Consider the following 20,201-nt stretch of genomic DNA (forward strand, 5'->3'; position numbering starts at 1 on the left):
GAACATTTTTGAATCCTTTAAAAACCATTTGGCATTGCTATTCCCTATAAGGGAAACTAAATTAAAGAAACCAGTAATTAAAATAGAGTGCTTCAGATGTCCTTAATAGAGATGTTCTTTACTGAAATACTAGAAATAATATTGGCTTGAAGCATTACAGTGACTTAAGAAATAAGAAGTAGGAAGCATGGAGCTGGCTAAGGTATAGTATTTATAGACAGTTTTTGGATGTAAATCAAAACTCTACCAGGAAGGTTTAGAAAGGAATGGATACTTTATTAGGTAAGGTTCAATCTACAACTGTGAGTCAATTGAAAGTTAATAGCAGCTTTGTTAAAGGTCATAGATAAATGGCTACTGTAGTTTTAATGAATATTTTATTCATGTCACCTTTAAATTAGTTAAATTTAGAAAGAATAATGATATAATGCCAAAGGCTCCTTCCTGGAACACTAAAAGCAGAATTTAATTTTAAGGCTTTTGTACCAGATTTCATTCTCTATTATATGTTTAAAACTATTTGGAGTCTCGTTTTATTTTTTAACATTTTTTGCATGTTAGAATTTGTTTCAAAAATATATGTTTTATATCAACGATATAGCAGAAAAAATGAGTGAATTTGCAATAACATTGAACTCATGTTGAACCCAAACTTCATGACATATTACCATAGTAAAATAAGAAAAAATATTTTATTTTCTTGGAGATTTTCTCTTCTGAGAAATGGGAAATAACTAAAATGTTGAGCATTAAATAAGATAAGCCTTTCATTTAATATCATTTACCCTCTCCAGTCTTATCTCTGTGAGAACAGAGCTTCTCTGGTGTAGTTCAACAGTCCAGCAAATCTAATACACTAAAAAGATGCCCAGGCAAATTTCTTTGTAAACAGTATGAATATGAGCATTACAAAACTAAAACTTCTGAATTATAAAGTGAACAGCATATGTAGCAAATGCAGTTAGAGAGACAATAAGGGGAAGGTGCCTAACAGAAAAGCTTGGACCTATGGTGTTAAGCCTAGCCTCAGAGTCGTGACTCTGAAACAGATGTCAGGGAAGAGAAATAGGTAAACAAGATGAGGTAGAAGGAGCTCGGTCAATGGACCAAGATGTTGGGGAACCCATTTTATTCAAGTGCACGGAGGGCCTTTGCCTTGGACCACGTTAAAAGGCCTGGTGAGCACTCACTATGCAGAGTCTGAGAGGTCCTTTGGGGCCCCGGAAGGTGTTCTTCAAACTGAAATAAGATGCCCTAAGGAGCCATAAGGGGAGAACACATAGAGCTCGTAGTAGAATGGACATATAGGTGGACATGTAGAATAAGTGAGAAATAACTTTGTTATTTGTATTGGTCAGCTTTTGTCAGATAAGATTGCAGAAAAAGAGACCCCAAAATTTGCCGAGAACCAATTCCAGCATGTAATAATTACAAGAGTTTTACCAAAAGGTTGGTGAAGCTTGGGCGGCTCAACAAGGGTGAGCCACACATATGTAATTTACCTGTTGGAAATGGCTGAAAGGCACTTCCCCCAATCCTGAATAGGATTGTTAACTGCCAGACAGCTCAGGGCATTTTATTGCCTCCTGTTGGCCAAACACCTGAACAGCTGTAGGCTATTCCCCAAACTGATAATGTTTCTGTATACCCTTTGATACCTTACCCTTTGAAGTGTATATTTCCACCTTGCCTTGGGACAAATTGTGTTTAATAAAAACATGGGTCCTTGGTCAAGGTAGAGTCTTTAGCTCCCTTCAGCTGAAGCTCCTCTGACCCCCAATGCCTTTCAAAATTATCTTCCACCCTTGGACTCCTTCTTAATCATCTACGTACAGCCCCTTTCTCCAGAATGCTGAACCTTTGTAAGGCTGGGACAAGAACCCCGGCAAAAATTGTAGTGGTTTACAAGAACAAATGCTTATTTCTCTCTCATGTTATTATGATGGCTATGGGTCAGACACTGCTTTGAATCTCTATTCTGTGTATATTCTCCACCCAGAATGCAGACTTAGAAAGCAGACCCTGTCTTGAACTAATGCTAAGGAGAAAAGAGACAGAGTGAAACCATACAATGGCTACTAAAGTGTCTATTTGATGGTGGTATACATCATACCCATTCATAATCCACTGGCAAAAGAAAGACAAATGGACTAGTCTCAAGTCAATGAAGTAGGCAAGTCACATAGGAACCAGAGGGAAGAATAATCCTTTGACAGGAAGGATAGCAAATAATTGGAAATAATAATATAACCTACCACCTTACTTTAAGCTACTTAATTTTTCCCACATAACATAACTGATCCTTTCTAATAAAATTTATTAAAATTTCAGATAGAAGGCATCTATCAACCTACCAATTAAAAGCAATTTATTGGTTAAAATTACCTACTTATTATCTAATGAAGGTAGACATTTAAGAATTCTAAATGCCTGCCCTTAACAGGTTAACAGCGAGCATAGATACATTTATGTCAAGCTGATGGGAATATATCCAAAGTTCACTGGAATACTTCAATAAACATTATTTAGCACATAATAAGGTGACTGGAATTGTGAATGGTGTTTGTTGGATGAATGAGTATAAATGAAATTGGCAAGACCTATAATACTCATCACTAATATATTATATCCCAATTTGATTAGGAATACATCATCTCATTATTAAAAATGCTTTAAACTCATATATCTTCCTCTCCATCTAACAAAGACCTAGGTTAATTACCAGTTTGTCAAATGATACTGTGATACTCTATTATATTATAGAAAAATGATGAGTATAGCTATGAACTATCCTAAGGAAACATGTGACAGAAAGAAATTAACTCATGTCATTTGTACACTACAGGCAGTAAGAAGTTCAGAAATAATTAAATGGCTTAAAATCAAGTAAAATCTTCAGATTTGCCTAGTTACATGGAATCCAACAGAATTAATAAAAATGACTTTTCAATGATCCACACTCCCACTGTGTTCAATATCCAATTCTCATTCCCAAATGTGGTTTGTATAAAACATCAGGAAGAGTTTTTTCACTTGAGCATTCCTTTATCTAGAAAATAAGTATTGAATACTTCTTGTATGTCAGGCAGGCACTGGGGATATATGAGACGAACACATCCACTGCCTGCCCTCCTGGAACTTCCATGTAGGACATCCAGAATATTCTGCTTCATTTTTATTTGAACACAAATATTTCACATACTTTCAGGAGGAAAGTATAGTTCTAATTATTCCACAAAAGAATGGGCATAAGAATGATTTTCAACCAAACCAAATGAGTTGAAGTCGACATGTCTTCCTTACGTTTTAAATAGCACAGAGTGTGAGACCAAAGGGTACCCCTACTGGTTTTGTTTTTCAAATTCAGGGTGCCATTTCAACTATTAAGAATTACGTGGTCCTGGCTGGTGTGGTTCAGTTGGTTGGAACATCCTCCCATCACAGGTTCAATTCCCGGTCAGGGCACATACCCAGGTTGCTGGTTTGATCCCCAGTAGGGAGGGTGTGGGAGGCAGCCGATTGATGATTCTCATCATTGATGTTGCTATCCCTCTCTCCCTCTCCCTTCCTCTCTCTGAAATCAATAAAAACATATTTAAAAAATAAAAGGGGCTTATAAACAAACAAAAAAAGAAAAAACCGGTTTCACTGATAATTCAGTAAAGGGATGTACCCTATAAATGTTCTCTCTCACATTGTTGTTTCTCTTTCTCTATCTCCCCCTTCCTCTCTCTCTCAAATCAATAAAAGCATGCCCTCAGGTGAGATTAAAAAACAAGTATTATGCAATCGTCTCTACATTTCCATAACAAAAATAATAAACCTTTACTATTGGCTGAAAAACATGAGGTAGTCTGAATAAAAAGTATAAACCAAACATCACAGAGGCAAAATAGCAATAAGGTCAGCAAGGTGAAGCAGAGTGACTGCAATTTCCTTCAAATCTGTTAAACACTTGAAAGTTTAGAGAATCAGGGACTCATTGGTTTTAACAGATTGAATATGAATTATTAAATATTAAGGACCAATCCACAGAATAATACCAAGGCTTAGCCTATTTATGTTAATTCAATCACACAGAAATCCTAACTAATGATATATATTTATAACCTCATTTATCTAGCTGTCATTTCTCTGAAGTTATGGTTCATAGGAATTACTTGCTTTTTAATACTGTCTTCCCATCATCACTACCACATTTTATGTAAAAGACAGCATAGATAAAAATACAGTAAACATCTTAGTAAATGTCAGTAAGAGGTGAAACAGCAGTATTGTGTAACAGAAAGAGCACAGGAATCAAATTCACAAGACCTGGATTTCTCTTCCAACATAATTAGAAATGCTTTCACTGAGTCACAATTTCCAAATTTCTAAAATAGGTATAAATAAGGTAAAATGTGAATAATGAACCTTACCCTTCACGGTCACTGTGAAGGACATACAGATGGAGATTCAGAAGGAGATAAAAATTCAGATATAGACCCATATAAATATAAAGTGGGATTCTCATTATCATAAAAATAGACATATCCAGGTGCAGGATTGTTAGATACGGACCTGAGCAGCCGCAGGAAGCATTAAGATGTGTACTCAGAAACACTGAACTTGAACCGAAAGCAATTAGCTACTTTGTGGGAAGATCACTTCAAAATGAGCTTTTCATGTGGTAGGTTAGGGATATTTAAAGTATTTAGAGAGAGTTCAGCTTGAAGAAGAAACTTTAAGGGGTTCCCACTTGGAGGAGTTTTCTCCTCTCTGAATTAAGCTCTGAATGAAACATGATTCTTCCTCCTGGAAGAGCTTCATCTCATACACAGCAAAACTTCTGTAATGTTAGCCTATTTATTACACAGATTACAGGAAACCATCTGGACTTCTTTTTCCCCTGGAAATCCTTAAAAATTGGGTCCTCGTGAGACTAGACTACTTTATGGGTGAACAAATCAGAGTGAGGATAAAAGTGCCTTTCATGATGCTTCCTGTCCCTGTCCATCCCACATGTAAACTGTTAGAAAAATTTTGAGGTCCCTTAAGATCCAGCTTTGATACAAGTGGTTTGCTGACTACTTAGTTATTAACCATTTAAAATATCAGAGGAACAGATTAATGTACTTTGAGGTGATTAAATGTTAGCTTTTAGCAAATACATGTATAGGGTATATTAAATATTATGTGACATAATCTTAGCTAAATACTCAGAGTGTGCGTATTTGTGTGTGAGTGCAAGTGTGTGTAGAAACCTAAGAAGCAACACACGATATTTAATATTGAGTTTAATAAAATAAAACCTGAAGAACTCAGTTAAATAAGATATTAGTTTAGATTTTTTAATTCCATGGTATCAATTATTCAGTGTTATGTATCTCTTAATTTCTTTTTTTAGTGTTCAAATCATTGTGCAAAGTTAATGTATTAAATTTTCTTAGATGTGAAAGTCATATGATATCCAATTCAATATGGGCTTAAATTAATCAGTAAAAGAAAATTTATGTTTGGACACTTAATTTTAATATCCTGTGCTTTCATAACTACACTCAACCATCCCTATGAACATACACATACACACACATGCCTTGGTCTAACTTCTTATGGTGTTTTTAATACATGTAATATTAATGTAAAAATATATATTTACATATAAATATAAAACTAAGTAGGTGAGGTCATGATGAAAAATGTGGGACTTTTATACCATCTCAAAGTATATCCCCAAAATTTACTAATTATAAAATAGTAATATGGTAACCTTGCCGATTTTATTATTGCAGACTTTCAGAGGTCCTTATTCTACCATTATAAAAGTTTTGACCCTTTCATACTATTTTTCCAATTATTCTATGTCTAAAATTATTTCAAAGTAATAAGTTAAAATATACACACATAAATAAATAGATTTGATTAAAAAAATAACAAAATCTGATTTGTGAAAAAAAAATTATATCTATTGGCTTTATCTCCAAACATAACTTTGGGAGACTATGGCATTTTATCATTAAGTTTCATCTTGTTTTTCATTTTGGCCTTAAGAATGTACTATAAGAGTATTTAATTTACTAAAGTATAATGCAAGCATGCATGTAAGTGAAACTGACAAAACCCACAAAATTATTTGTATCAACAATATGTGGAAAAACAGAGACCTGATTCTGGCAATTAATAATTCAAATTTGGATTTATAAACCTTTTCTGTAAGTTTCATAGGAAAGGACAAATGGTATATTAAATTTATTTTCCCGTACATTGATTTTTGATGCCCCCAAATTTCATGCATAACATGTTACTATCTTGAATAGTTATCATTTTCTTAAAAAAAAAAGAAAGGTTATTTTTACCACTGTAACCGATTAAATAATACTTCCCTAGTTTTTGGTTCAAGGATTACAAAAAAGAACCATTATTTAAAAAGATAAAAAATATCCTTATTCATTAGGGAAGTTGCCCAAACAAAAGGGAATTTCAGATGAATTCCCATATAGGAAGAATATGTTACTTTTACAGCACATCCTATTTCACTTCACCACAGTTATCTTTGATCAAATGTGGTTACTGAATATTCCTTAAGGGAACCCAAAAATTCCACTGTTTTGTATTTAACACAGCCAAACTGATCTATAAAGAAATCTTAAGAAAGAAAAAGCCAGTCTCAAGAGCAGCTGCTCAAGTGATGCCTAATTAAATTTTCACACAGATTAAAAGGATATGCTAATACTTTGTGTATACTCAGTGAGGATTTGTAAAGCAATTTAGGCAATCACAATGTATGTATTGAAAGATACTCTTAAATGTTACCTACTACTACTCAAAGTGCCCTGGTGGCAGAATCTTAAACTCTGATGCTCAACCTGGATGCACAATAGAACCACCTGGGCAGCTTTAAAAACCAATTCTAGTGCCCAGATTCTAACCATTCATCAGACTTTGCCGGAATGGATATGAAGGGTGGCTTCAGCATCAGGGTTTTTATAGCTCCCCAAGTGATTCCTGGGGTGCAGCAACATTTGTCTTGTAGTTCTTAAACTCTACTGTACATATGAATCACCTGGGATTTTTTTGAAATGCAGGTTCTGATCTAATAGGGCTGGCCTGGGGCCTGATAATCCACATTTCTAACAAGGTCCTAGGTGACTCCCAAGCTGCTGGTGCATGGGCTACATTGTGAAGGATAATACCAGCAGAAATGAAAAAGAACACCATAAACAGTATAGTATCTCAAAGTACGTTTGTGACTGGCCTCAGAGCAAGAGGACAGCACTTTCCCCCATAGGATTCTCTCCTCCTCTGTCAGGTGATTCCTCTCCAGCGCCCACCTGCTTTCTGCTAAGTTTCTGGTTATTTGGAGACATGTCTATTCTTCAGACACAGTTCAGGAAACCCCACCTTCCACCATGAGTTTGACTTCGCCAGCCCTTTCTTTGAACTTCTCTCAAATTCCATGCAGCTCAATATTAAGTTGTTTTTATTTTTTGCCATTAGAAAGTGTATTAAGGCAAGGTCTATGTCTAATATTTCTCCTAAGAAAGGTGAAGAACATATAATACTCAATAAATCCTTGCTAATTAAACAGTATTGAGACATTCCTCTGGTATTTTATAGATACTGGGATGCAGTTTGCCTAAGAAGTTTGGTTGTAAGAAAAATGAATGGATTACATGTGCTGCTGTTTTACTTATACAGCTTGTATGTGATTGAAATACTATGCTCCACTTTTTACAAAAATAGGATTACATGGTACCAGTTGCCTGTTGAATTGTTTTTCAAGATCTCTTGTATATAGGATACCTATATAAAACACATCCTGTACCAGCAACATGATTCAAAATGATGGTATCAGAAAAGTCTTTATGGACCTTGAAATCCTCTCTCATCAATTAACTGAGAAATTACATTTTCTTTTCTAAGCTTCATGCCTTTAGCTCCTGCACTACAGCCTTAGGAAAATGTAAATATAGCTGGATGGGAAACATTTAAAAATGTATTATTAGTAATCTGTAAGTATAAATGAAGAATGTGAGATCCAGTTTGGTAAGTGTAGGAATACAAAAGAAGGAACAAGTGGTATAATTCTGTACATGGCCGTTCCAGAGACCTAATGTTCCCCAAATCGACTCTTGGCAGGTTAGTTACAGCTTCCATTCCACATCAGCTCAGAATGAAGCAAAATTATTTTGTTCACATATTTAGAATGAGATTAGTGCTCAATATATAAACAGCTCTATAGAATAATTATAATAAAATAAAAAAGGTTCTCCAAGGAAAAGTTACTTGATTAGGAGGTAAAAATGATAGAAAGAGAAGGAATGAATTTATCAACACTAGGCAATTACTGGATAAGGTTTGTTATAAATGTAAAGTCATTAGTTATTTCTCTTTTCTGAAGTTAAAATAATGCTGTTCTTCTTCATTTCCAAAGCAGAAGTGCCATGTCAGTGAGGATGACGTGACCCCGGACACCAGTGAAGCATTCCAGAGTCTGGTCACATTTATGAGGTGTGTAATAGTATTTCTCTCTATGTGCTCTAGCTTTCATTGTGCATGGTCTAATTTTTAATTATGCAAAGCATTTTACATTAAACCTTTGGCAAAGATCTATTTGATAAAGCTGGTACATTCCATCCACATTTAAGCAATTTCTAGACTGGTCTCAGCTCTATTATCCTTTTTGAACTTTTCTATTGACAATGTCTAAAACTTTAAAAGGGGTGAAAAAAACCTGGAAAATATATACGCACACAAACAGAATATAATTCAATAACTCACACAGTTAATAGTAAACACAAACAAGAGGGTTTCAGAAAGTTCGTGATCAAAAACCTGCCACAACTGTGAAACCACCACTACAACCTACATAGAGTGCATTTCCATTTCCCTCTATTGTAGTCAACCAGAGGCCCGGTGCACAAACTTTGTGCACTGGAGGGGGTGGGGGTGGTCCCTCAGCCTGGCCTGCACCCTCTCACAGTCCGGGACCCCTCGGGGGATGTCCACCTGCCAAGTTGGACATCCCTCTTGCAGTCCGGGATCCCTTGCTACTTATCACCTGCCTGCTCGCTGCTCCTTACCACTTGGCTCACTGCTCCTTAGTGCTGCCACAGAGGCAGGAGAGACTCCCACCACCACTGCTGCTCTTGCCAGCCGTGAGCCCAGCTTCTGGCTGAGCGGCGCTCCCCCTGTGGGAGTGCACTGACCACCAGGAGGCAGCTCCTGCATTGAGCGTCTGCCCCCTGGTGGTCAGTATGTATCATAGTGACCAGTCGTTCCGGTCGTTTCACCGTGACAGTCGCATAGGCTTTTAATATATAGATTCTTCCTTCTGGCGCTGTCCTAGGCAATTGTAAATCTCTTTTTTGTTTCTATATATTAATTTGCATTTTCTAGAATTTTATTATACACTAAAGGCCCAGTGCATGAATTCGTGCACAGGTGGGGTCAGCCAGCCTGCCCCAATCGGGGCCAATAGCACCGGGCTGGCCAGCGGGAGGGGCCTCAGGCAGTTGGCCGGCTGGCCACGCCCCCGATTGGGGGGTGGCGATTGGGGGCAGGGCCAGCCAGGGAGAGGGGTCCTGGGCAGGGCCTGCTGGGGGTAGGGGCCGTGGGCTGTTGGCCAGCAAGCCCCGCCCCCTGGTCGAACTCCCCGTTGAACTCTCGGTCAAACTCCCGGTTGAGGGGACAATTTGTATAGTATCCTTTTATTATATAGAATTTGTCAAAAGTCATTACACTCCATGCTTTAAAGCAGGGGTCCTTAAACTTTTTAAACAGGGGCCAGTTCACTGTCCCTCAGACCGTTGGAGGGCCGGACTATAGTTTAAAAAAATTCTATGAACAAATTCCTATGCACACTGCACATATCTTATTTTGAAGTAAAAAAACAAAATGGCAAAAACACCCACATGTGGCCTGCGGGCCATAGTTTGAGGACTCCTGCTTTAAAGGAATGCAATTTGTAGCACAAAAATTATTCCTTAAATAAATTGTTAAAACTATTAATACATTTTTTAAAGTTTTAGCTTTTTCACAAACGTCCTATTCATTGATCCCATGATGTCACATGGTTCTACCTCATATTTCTTTCTCAAGAGTGAAAAAGCCTTGGAAAGAGTGATTGTCGAGTTTCTAGAAGGACTACATAGCCTGCCTGAGGAGCCAGCAGACACCCCAAGGGATTGTTAGAGTTAGCTTGGAATCCTCAAATAATTTGTCTCCATGTCTATTCTTATATGTTAATTCAATTAAACTATGACTATGATTAAACAAATTGTTATGATTTTTTAAAAATTTGACTTCCTAATCATACTGGAATATTCAACAACCCCACATACTTCCTTCTCACTGCAAAGAACAAAGATAAATTAGATGGAAAAATAAGTCCTCTAATTTGAGAATCTGCTTAAAAATAATCCAAAAAGACCTGGCCGGTGTTTCTCAATGGTTAGAGTGTCAGCTTGCTCACCAAAAGGTCGTGGGTTCAATTCCAAGTCAAGGGCACATACCTGGGTTGCAGGTTTGGTCTGGGTGGTGCATGCAGGAGGCAACCAATCCATGTGTCTCTCTCACAACAACGTTTCTCTCCCTCCTGCCATTCCTCCCTTCCACTCTTGCTAAAATTCAATGGAGAAAAATATCCTCAAGTGAGGATTAACAAAAAATAAAAAATAATAATAATATAATAATCCAAGGAAAAAGCCATCTAAATCAAGGTAAAGAAAGCAGGTTCTGTGATTTTCTTGTATGCTCTAAAAATGGTGCCATAACATGAGTTGTCCATGCCTTGCATTATTTGTGCTGGTACAATAAGTCTTATTGAGTACTGTTTGAAGTTACTACCTGTAGATACCCCAGAGTTTAATCATCACAGAGTGCTTTCATTAAAAGTAGAGTAGATTTGCCTTGGAATGATGTATTATGGTATACTAGAGGCCCGGTGCACGGAATTTGTGCACGGGGGGGGGGGGGGGAGGGCCGGGGGGGTTGTCCCTCAGCCCAGCCTGCACCCTCTCCAGTCTGGGACCCCTTGAGGGATGTCCAACCACCCACTGTGGGATCGGGCCTAAACGGGTGGTTGGACATCCCTCTCACAATCTAGGAATGCTGGCTCCCAACAGCTCACCTGCCTCTGCCTGATTGCCCTTAACCGCTTCTGCCTGCCAGCCTGATCAACCCTTAACCACTCTCCTGCCAACTGGATCGATGCCTAACTGCTCCCTGGCTGGCCTGGTCACCCCTAACTGCCTTCCTCTGCAGGCCTGCCCCCCAACTGCCCTCCCCAGAAGGCCTGGGTCCCCCCCAACTGCCCTCCCTTGCAGAGCTGGTCCCTCCCAACTGCCCTCCCCTGCTGTCCTGGTCCCCCCCAACAGTCCTCCCCTGTAGGCCTGGTACCCCAGAACTGCCCTCCACTGCAGGCCTGGGTCCCCCCAACTGTCCTCCCCTACAGAGCTGGTCCCCCAACTGCCCTCCCCTGCTGGCCCGGTCTCCCCTAACTGCCCTCCCTGCTGGCCTGATCGCCCACAACTGCCCTCCCTTGCAGGCCTGGTCCCCCCCAACGACCCTCCTCTGCTGGCCCGGTCACCTCTAACTGCCCTCCCTGCTGGCCCGACCGCCCACAACTGCCCTCCCCTGCAGGCCTGGTCCCCCCCCAACTTCCCTCCCTTGCTGGCCTGGTCTGCCCCAACTGCCTCCTCTGCTGGCCTGGTGCCCCCCAACTGCCCTCCCCTGCAGGCCTGGGTCCCCATCAACTGCCCTCCCCTGCAGGCCTGGGTCCCCATCAACTGCCCTCCCCTGCAGAGCTGGTCCCCCCCAACTGCCCTCCCCTGCTGTCCTGGTCCCCCCAAAAGTCCTCCCCTGCAGGCCTGGTCTCCCCCAACTTCCATCCCTGCAGGCCTGGTCCCCCCCCCCAACTGCCCTCCCCTGCAGGCCTGGTCCCTCCCAACTTCCCTCCCTTGCTGGCCTGGTCATCCCTAACTGCCCACAACTGCCCTCCCCTGCAGGCCATCTTGTGGCGGCCATCTTGTGTCCACAGGGGGGCAGCCATCTTTGACCAAAAGGGGTGGCCATCTTGTGTCTTGGAGTGATGGTCAATTTGCATATTACTCTTTTATTAGATAGGATAGGAAGATATGGTAAAAAAGGAATTAGCATCATCCAAAGATTGTTGGAATTATAGTAAGCAGCATTTCAAAAAGGTCTTTGGAACTATAGATTTACCTCAATTTGTACAGGAGATATTACTAAATGGTAAGAAAATCAAACTATTTTTAATGTTAAACAATTTAAAATTTCCCCGGGGAAGAATCCTTTGGTTAATCAAAGAATCACTTTGAACTTGAATTGCTTTGGAATTTCAGGGCTCAGATTACTCTCTTTTGACATAGGCTCCATTTATAAAGATTTGTGTTTTTTCTCTCTATTCCTTAACTCCCTCTCTCTGTCTTATTTTTATCTTGGATGCTATTCTCTTCACTTAACACCATTCACTTGTTGCCCACATTTTTGCCAAGAAACAGAAAGAAAACACGATCTTTTAAAAGGTAAAAATCTTGGGCAGTGAGAGTTGATAAAACTTATTTCATTGTGATGAAACACCTTTGACATCCTGGCATTTTGTACTCACAAAATTCTTCTGAAATACTTAACTAATCTCCTCAGAGTCCTCATGTGGCATACTGGTATATTGAGGAAGCAAATACTGCAAAGTTGCCAAAAGACCAATTCCAGTCTAATTAGGACTTCTTCTGCTTCAGTGAAGGCTACGTAAATACTGTTAATATTCACAGCAGCAGCTTTGTCAGTAACTCCCCCAGAATCTTCTAAAGGAAAACAGCAACTATTGATTCTCAGATGCTGATAGATCTTTTCAGTCACTGCCTCCTTTCTCCCCTCTCTGCCCCAACAGAGGGCACAAATGCCCAGTGCTCTAATCAGCTCCTAAACACCGAAGGATCATCATGAAAGTAGGGCTGGCATCCCTGATCATTAATTATAATCTTGGGCACATATGCAATGTGATTGCAGGAAATAATCAGCTTTGTCTGCCAAATTGGCAACATTTAGGAACTAATTTGTTATGACACAGCATCAAAGATATTTAAACAACACACTCAAGGCTCTGGGGCACTGCGTACATTGTTTAAACATCAGGTAGCATCATTAAAAAATAGTTAACATATCCAGAGGGAGGTGATATGTACTCTTAAACTTCTGTTTAAGTGGAATTATTAAAAAAGTAATTTTTATATGCTCCCAATCCCGCATTTTGTGCATTAGGGATGCCCATCCAGAGTGACTGCCATTCAGGGGGCCGCTTGGAAGAGCAGCTGCCTGTCTAGAGTAATTAAGTGGACAGTGAAAGAATGGGTCAAAGTGTGCCTAGGGCAAAAATTAGACAGGATTGCTATTTTTCTGTTCGGGATACACTAGAATTCATTTACATATGTAATTCTTCAAGGTCCAAATCATAGCAGTAGATTCCTCATACTCATGTGCATTGTAGTGAAGGAAAGGAAATGGTGTGAAGCTAAGTTATGTTCATTCCATGCCCAAATCCCTCTACACTGAGAACACCCAATGTATGAACACTGCATGTCTCTCTCTCTCTCTCTCTCTCTCTCTCTCTCTCTCTCTCTCTCTCTCTCTCTCTCTCTCTCCCCCTACTAACCTTTCACTTTGGACAGTAGCACCATTGTTCTGACCCCAAGTTCCCATCATGGTGATTTAGGAAACTTTTAATTCTGTCTTTCCTCCACCATTTCCTTTTATCCTCCTCATCATTACCAAGCCCAGGCCTTGCGCTTCATTTGGAAAAAAATATCCCTAAGACCTCCCAAATATAAACACACATAAATATTTCATTTCATTCCTTTTGCATATGCAAATATAGATAAAAAGATGTTTTATAACAGTTTCTAAGAATTCCAATTACTTCTAGAAATATTATCATCAATTATTTTTGTGCCCCCCCCAAAGCAGTTAAATAGAAAACATTGCCAATAATATGCCTTTACAAAGCAAATGTCCTGAGTGTAACTTCCCCCACACACACACATCCTCATTCTTGAGTGGGGATAAACTTTGGCCTCTCTCTACCCCTTTATTCACTTTGCCTGGATTGAGGATGTAATTTTTGAAAAAGTAAGCAAGACTTACGTAGTGAATGCCTCCCTTCCTTTTGATGCTGAACTGACTGCAGTAGCAGCGATTTATTCTCCACTGTTCTCCCAGAGCAGCTCTTTACCTTCCTTCCATCACTGGGGGCCTGCCCACGTCCAGCGCTGCTTGTCATGTGTTGGTGAAGTCTACCTCATTTGGAACTTGTTTAGCAGGTCCCTTTGGCCCTCAGACTAAGCTGTCTTTCAACATATCACTTGCCAATAATAAAACTGACATCCTTATCTCTGTTGGTCATCCTTTTATTTTCAATTTCTGGCAAGGAAGTAGGATGCTATTCATCTGACCTCCACAAAGGTTACAATCTTTGCTATATTGTCCATAAAAGCAAAACAGTGGAGTAATGATGATAAAATATATTTAAAAGTTAACAGATAGTTATCTCTGACTTGCAAAAATATGGACGATGATTTTGCCTCTGAATTCATTATAAATCAGAAACACAAGGCCTCATCTGTCTCTTGGCCCAGCCATTCCATTCATGCACACCCTAATGCTTTACTGTAGACCATCACACTATTTCCATGTGTTTCACTCTGTCCTGGGAACCAGGCATGCAAGGTGCTACACTCTTGGGGTGAATCTTTGGCCAATAAGAGAAGGAAGCCAGTTCACAAATGATTCTCCCTCCCCCCACCCCTTCCTGGACTGTCTTGAGGTGCAGTGTCTATGGCTTCTAGGAATGCACTGCTATGGGATTCAGTGATCAGCTGCATTTGGGAGTGACCAACTAAATAACACACCATCGCTTTGGCTCTCGTCCTTTCCTCTTTCACTGTCTTATCCCTCACTGTTGCTCCATAGGATTACATGCTCCAATAAAACAGCAGCACACAAGCCCGCTGCTTCAGACTCCACTTCCTGGGAAACCCAAGCGAAGACAATACATTTCTGTATTCTGGGGTTTGTAATCATTCATAGACCTCACAAGTCAAGTAATTATCCCAGAAAAAAAATATCATTTTGCCATTAACTTTCACAATCTTTTTATTTTAAATTTCAAAAATCTTTTCCTCTCCTGTGAACCAATGATGGTTATCCAGAAAGAAATAAAAACAGAAAACAAGCACAACAAGCTCCCTGCACATTTTGAATCAGAGAATACACTTTTTTAAACTACCTAGCTCATTTAAAGTCCTTTGGGAAATATTTGTGTTGTATTTTCATTTGAAAAGCCAAGATACACTTGAAAATCTTAGGTATCATCAAGCCTAGAAGTCTAAGTGGTTACAAAACTTACTTTGCTAACTTGTAAAATTAGATGTTTATCTACCCTTTCTTCATTTTACCAATTGCATTGTGAGATCTATGTGACAACTTAAAAATGTGTAATACTCATCACACCCAATGAATATATAATTTATCTTTCAAAAATATGTATTTATATGGTATATTTTGAATTCGCTGAATTGAAATCAGAGGATAAATAACAAAAGTATTTGTTATAGAACAATACATTTTTGAAATCCTCTTTTAAGAAATGTTGTTTTTTCTTTCTAGCCCTGAAAAAAATATGAACAAATTGTGCTTAAAAATATGCTTCAAAATTGGGTTCTTTGATATTGATTTATAAGAGTGACCCTCAATTATTGAGAACAGCTAAAGCAGTAGATGACAACACATAGTTTCGCTAAAGACCAGGCTGATGTATATAAAATAAGAAGCTTGGCAGAAATGGGTATTCTGCCTCAAAATACTTTTCAATCCTTTATTGAGTCTTAATTTAATAATTTATTTTTAATTAAAAACATTACCTTATAAAGATGAAAAGCCAAACAGGAGGAATAATGCTTTAAATCATAATATTTACAAAGTCTCAACATAAAATAAACAACCTTATCGAATATCTATTAACTGCTTTTTATGTGCCAAGATTGAATTCTTTATATGAATTAATTAATTTGTTTCCTACCACAGTCCTACAAAGTAGGGATAATTATTATCCCCATGTTAAAGGTGAAAAAAAAATAAAGCCAAGAACATTTAGTAAATTGCCTAGAAGTCACATAGTTAGCAAATTATAAAGTTGAAATTAGGACCCAAGATACGTGACTTTATGCTAAAAATTAATAAGATTTTTAAAAATACTGATGATGTGAGTGTATTCTTTCTTTCTCGGGAGCGGCAGCTGTGACAGACTTCAACAGCTTCCTCAAAAGCTAAATCATCTAGTGTGTGTGAATGACAGTTTAACAAGTAGAGAATCCACATATCTTCAACACCTAGGTAATAGAAACTTTCTATTAGAGATGTCAAAGCACCAAGGAGTCCTAAAGACAAGCATGCCAGCTTGTTTTTCAAAGTACTCACACTTTAAGGCCACAGATTTGTTCCAAAATGTTTCAATGACTCAAAATGTTTTGGAAATCTCTTTGAGAACCACCTTTAGAACTAGTTTCTAAGTTGCAAAATAAAATCATCTCTATTCTTTTGCATCTCTTAAATCAGAAGAATATCACAAAGCTGCAACAACCATCTTATCTATAAGAATTGGCTCCAGCCCTGGCCTGTTTGCCTCAGTAATTAGAGTGTTGGCCTGCGAACCGAAGGGTCAAGGGTTTGATTCCTGGTCAAGGGCATGTACCTCCCTTGCAGGCTCCATTCTCATTCTCTCTCTCTCTCTCTCTCTCTCTCTCTCTCTCTCTCTCTCTCTTTCTCCTCTTTATCTCTCTCTTCTCTCTCTTTCTCCCCCTCCTCCTCCCTCCCTTCCACTCTCTCTAAAAATCAATAGAAAAATATCCTTGGGTGAGGATTAAAAGGAAAGAAAAGAATTTACTCCAAATCAAATTCTCTTCTGGGAAACAAGTTTATACCATGTTTCACCATTAGTAAAGATAATCAAAAGAATATATGCCAAACCCTAGATGGAATTCCCAAAAAAATTTTAAGGAAAATCAGTGACTACTGAGGTCAAAGAAAAAATATTATTTGGAATGCATAAGATATCTGATGATATTTTTAAATACATATACTTTTTTATAGTCTAGTCTTGACTACCTTGGTGTGAGTAAATGTTTGAGCTGAAAAACTGAGAGAGAAGTGGGAGCCTGAGAAAAAGAACATAGCATAGGTGTTGGGGAAGGATGTTTAGCCTGCTACACAGTTGTCCAGAAGATTATTTCGGAATTTAACAAGTGGGTTCTGTTGTAATTTTCTCTTCTTGCTTGTTTCAAAAGGCAATTCCTGGCTGATATCTGCTGCACAATGTGATTTATGTCACAGAAATATTTTCAGTCAACTGAGATGGCTCATCTGTGTCCATAAATAGTTTTTAGGTCAGGTAAAGAAATTAGGCCTAAGTATATTTTGATGCTTTCTAAAAAGTAGCATTTTTCTAAGCAGATTTAATTCCTGTATGTATTGGCCTGTTGCCTACTTTTGTAAGCTGCAGATTAACAGGCATGCATATCCCAGGGAAAGGCAGAGTGAAAAATAAGAGTAGGGCTGCCAAGGCAAAATACATAAATTGTGTGATTGCTTCTCCATTCTTAACATAATCACTGTTTATTTGAAGAGATTATACTTCATCACAATGTCCACTTTAGTCAAAGCAATTTATGCAATAATTTCCTACATTTTCCTATATTTCTCAGAATATACAGTTCTATATTCCTGAAATTGCATTCAGGAAAAACAGTTTTATGCAAGCATTTCACTAGTCAATTGCTATCATCAACCGCTGAAGTAAAATAAAGTTAATCTTTTCCCTATATTGTACAATATTTTATAGCACTCTGTCAATATTAAAACATTTTAGAGTACCTGAGTATAACTATGTATTTGTGTGTTTATGTTGTTATTGGGTCATTAGTGATAAACATTCTTTTAAAACCTACCCACCTTAAAATTTGAAATGTAAAATTAACTCAGTCACTTGAGTATATTAAGTAGAAGATGCCTCAGAACATTTGACACAACTTAAAGCTTTTCCTTTAAAAAAAAAAAATGCCTGCAGCTCCTGCATGAGTAGCAAGTATATTTTTCTTTGTTCTGCATTATAGAAATAACATATGAAATTAAAATTAGCACCATCTCAAAATGAAAACTGAACACATATAAATTTGCTGTATACATTTCACTTTAGCTTCAGCCTTTGAGCTTTCAACATTTTCCTGTCCTGACTATACATAATAAACAGGGAGAAAAGTACAAGGTCATCAATTATCCCTAAACAAGGATGTTCCCAAATGTTGTTATTTGAGCTGGTTCACCATTTCAAGGGAGAAGTTTGAAATTTGTTATAGCAATGGACACTTATCTATATGTATAAAAGCCCAGCAACCGGAATGGCAGAACAACCAGAACGACCAGAATGACCAGTCTCTATGATGCGCACTGTGGTGGCCAACCGCTGATCAGGGCCCCGAATGCCCCCCACAACTGCCCCCTCCTGGCTCCACCCCTGATAGCCTCGCCCCCTTGATCAGGAGTGGAGCCAGCTGGCCAACTGCCCGTGGCCTCTCCCCCGGCCGGCCCCACCCCTGATCAGCCCCTCAACCCCAATCGGGGGTGGGGCCAGCCAACCTCCCATGGCCCCTCCCCCTGCATGGCCCAGCCCCAATCGGCCCCTATCAGGGAGGGCTTGCTGAACCCCACCCATGCATGAATTTGTGCACTGGGCCTCTAATTTATAATATTTTACTCACACTGTGTGTGTGTGTGTGTGTGTGTGTGTGTGTGTGTGTGTGTGTGTTTCCTTCTTGAAGCCTATCACCTGGGTTTTAAGCCATCCTCATATGTGGATCTGAGATACTTGACAAGAAACAGAGACATGCACTGTACATTTTATTGATGACAGAGAATCTTCTCTTCTTGATTTGCTCTCAAAGGAAGACCTCTATGGGAAATGAATGCATCTTTATGAATAGGCTACAAATTTATTTTACTTTTTTTGTACTATATTCAACACACCAGTCTTAAGAGGTGGCTCATGGCCCTTGAAAGTTACTATTTCATACAAACAGCTACAGAGGAAAATGTACATCACATGCAAAAAGAGTTTAATGTAATCATATAAACACGGGTTTAGCATGTGAGTATGGACAAAATAATAAACATCAACTTGCACAGTTGGGATCTCCTAACTGTGCCACAAATTAGGACACGGGTAATGATAAATGGATTCTCATTCATCCTGGGACATTCTAACAACAATAACATTTTACAGTCTATCACACTGAGAGTGCTATATGCATCTAATCCTATCTAATAAAAGTGATATGCAAATTGAACATCACTCCAACACAAAAGATGGCTGCCCCCATGTGGTCAAAGATGGCTGCCCCCATGTGGACACAAGATGGCCTGCAGGGGAGGGCAGTTGTGGGAGATCAGACTGGCAGAGGAGGGCAGTTGGGGGAGACCAGCCCAGTAGAGGAGGGCAGTTTGGAGTGACCAGGCCTGCAGGAGAAGGCAGTTGAGAGGGACCAGGCCTGTAGGAAAGGGCAGTTACGGGGGACCAGGCCTGCAGGGGAGGGCATTTGGGAGGGACACAGCCCTGCAGAGGAGGGAAGTTGGGGGAGACCCAGCTCTGCAGTTGGGGGGGACCCAGGCCTGCAGGGGAGGGCAGTTGGGGGGGACCAGGCCTGCAGGGGAGGGCAGTTGTGGGGGACCAGGCCTGCAAGGAAGGACAGTTGGCGGCAACCAGGCCAACAGGGGAGGGCAGTTGGGGGGGGGGGGACCAGGCCTGCAGGGGAAAGCAGTTAGGGGTGACCAGGATGGCACGGGAGGGCAATTAGGGGTGACTGGGCTGGCAGGGGAGGGCAGTTGGGGGCAACTAGGCCTGCAGGGGAGGCCAGTTGGGGGGGACCAGGCCTGTAGGGGAGGCCAGTTGGGGGAGCCCAGGGCTGCAGGGGAGAACAGTTGGGGGGGACCAGGCCTGGAGGGGAGGCCAGTTGGGGGAGCCCAGTGCTGCAGGGGAGGACAGTTGGGAGGGACCAGGCCAGCAGGGGAGGGCAGTTGGGGGGGACCCAGGCCTGCAGGAGAGGGCAGTTGGGGGTGACCGGGCTGGCAAGGGAGGGCAGTTGGGGGGAACCAGG

This window comes from Cnephaeus nilssonii, assembly GCF_951640355.1.
Source record: "Cnephaeus nilssonii genome assembly, chromosome: 15".
Classification (NCBI taxonomy): Eukaryota; Metazoa; Chordata; class Mammalia; order Chiroptera; family Vespertilionidae; genus Cnephaeus; species Cnephaeus nilssonii.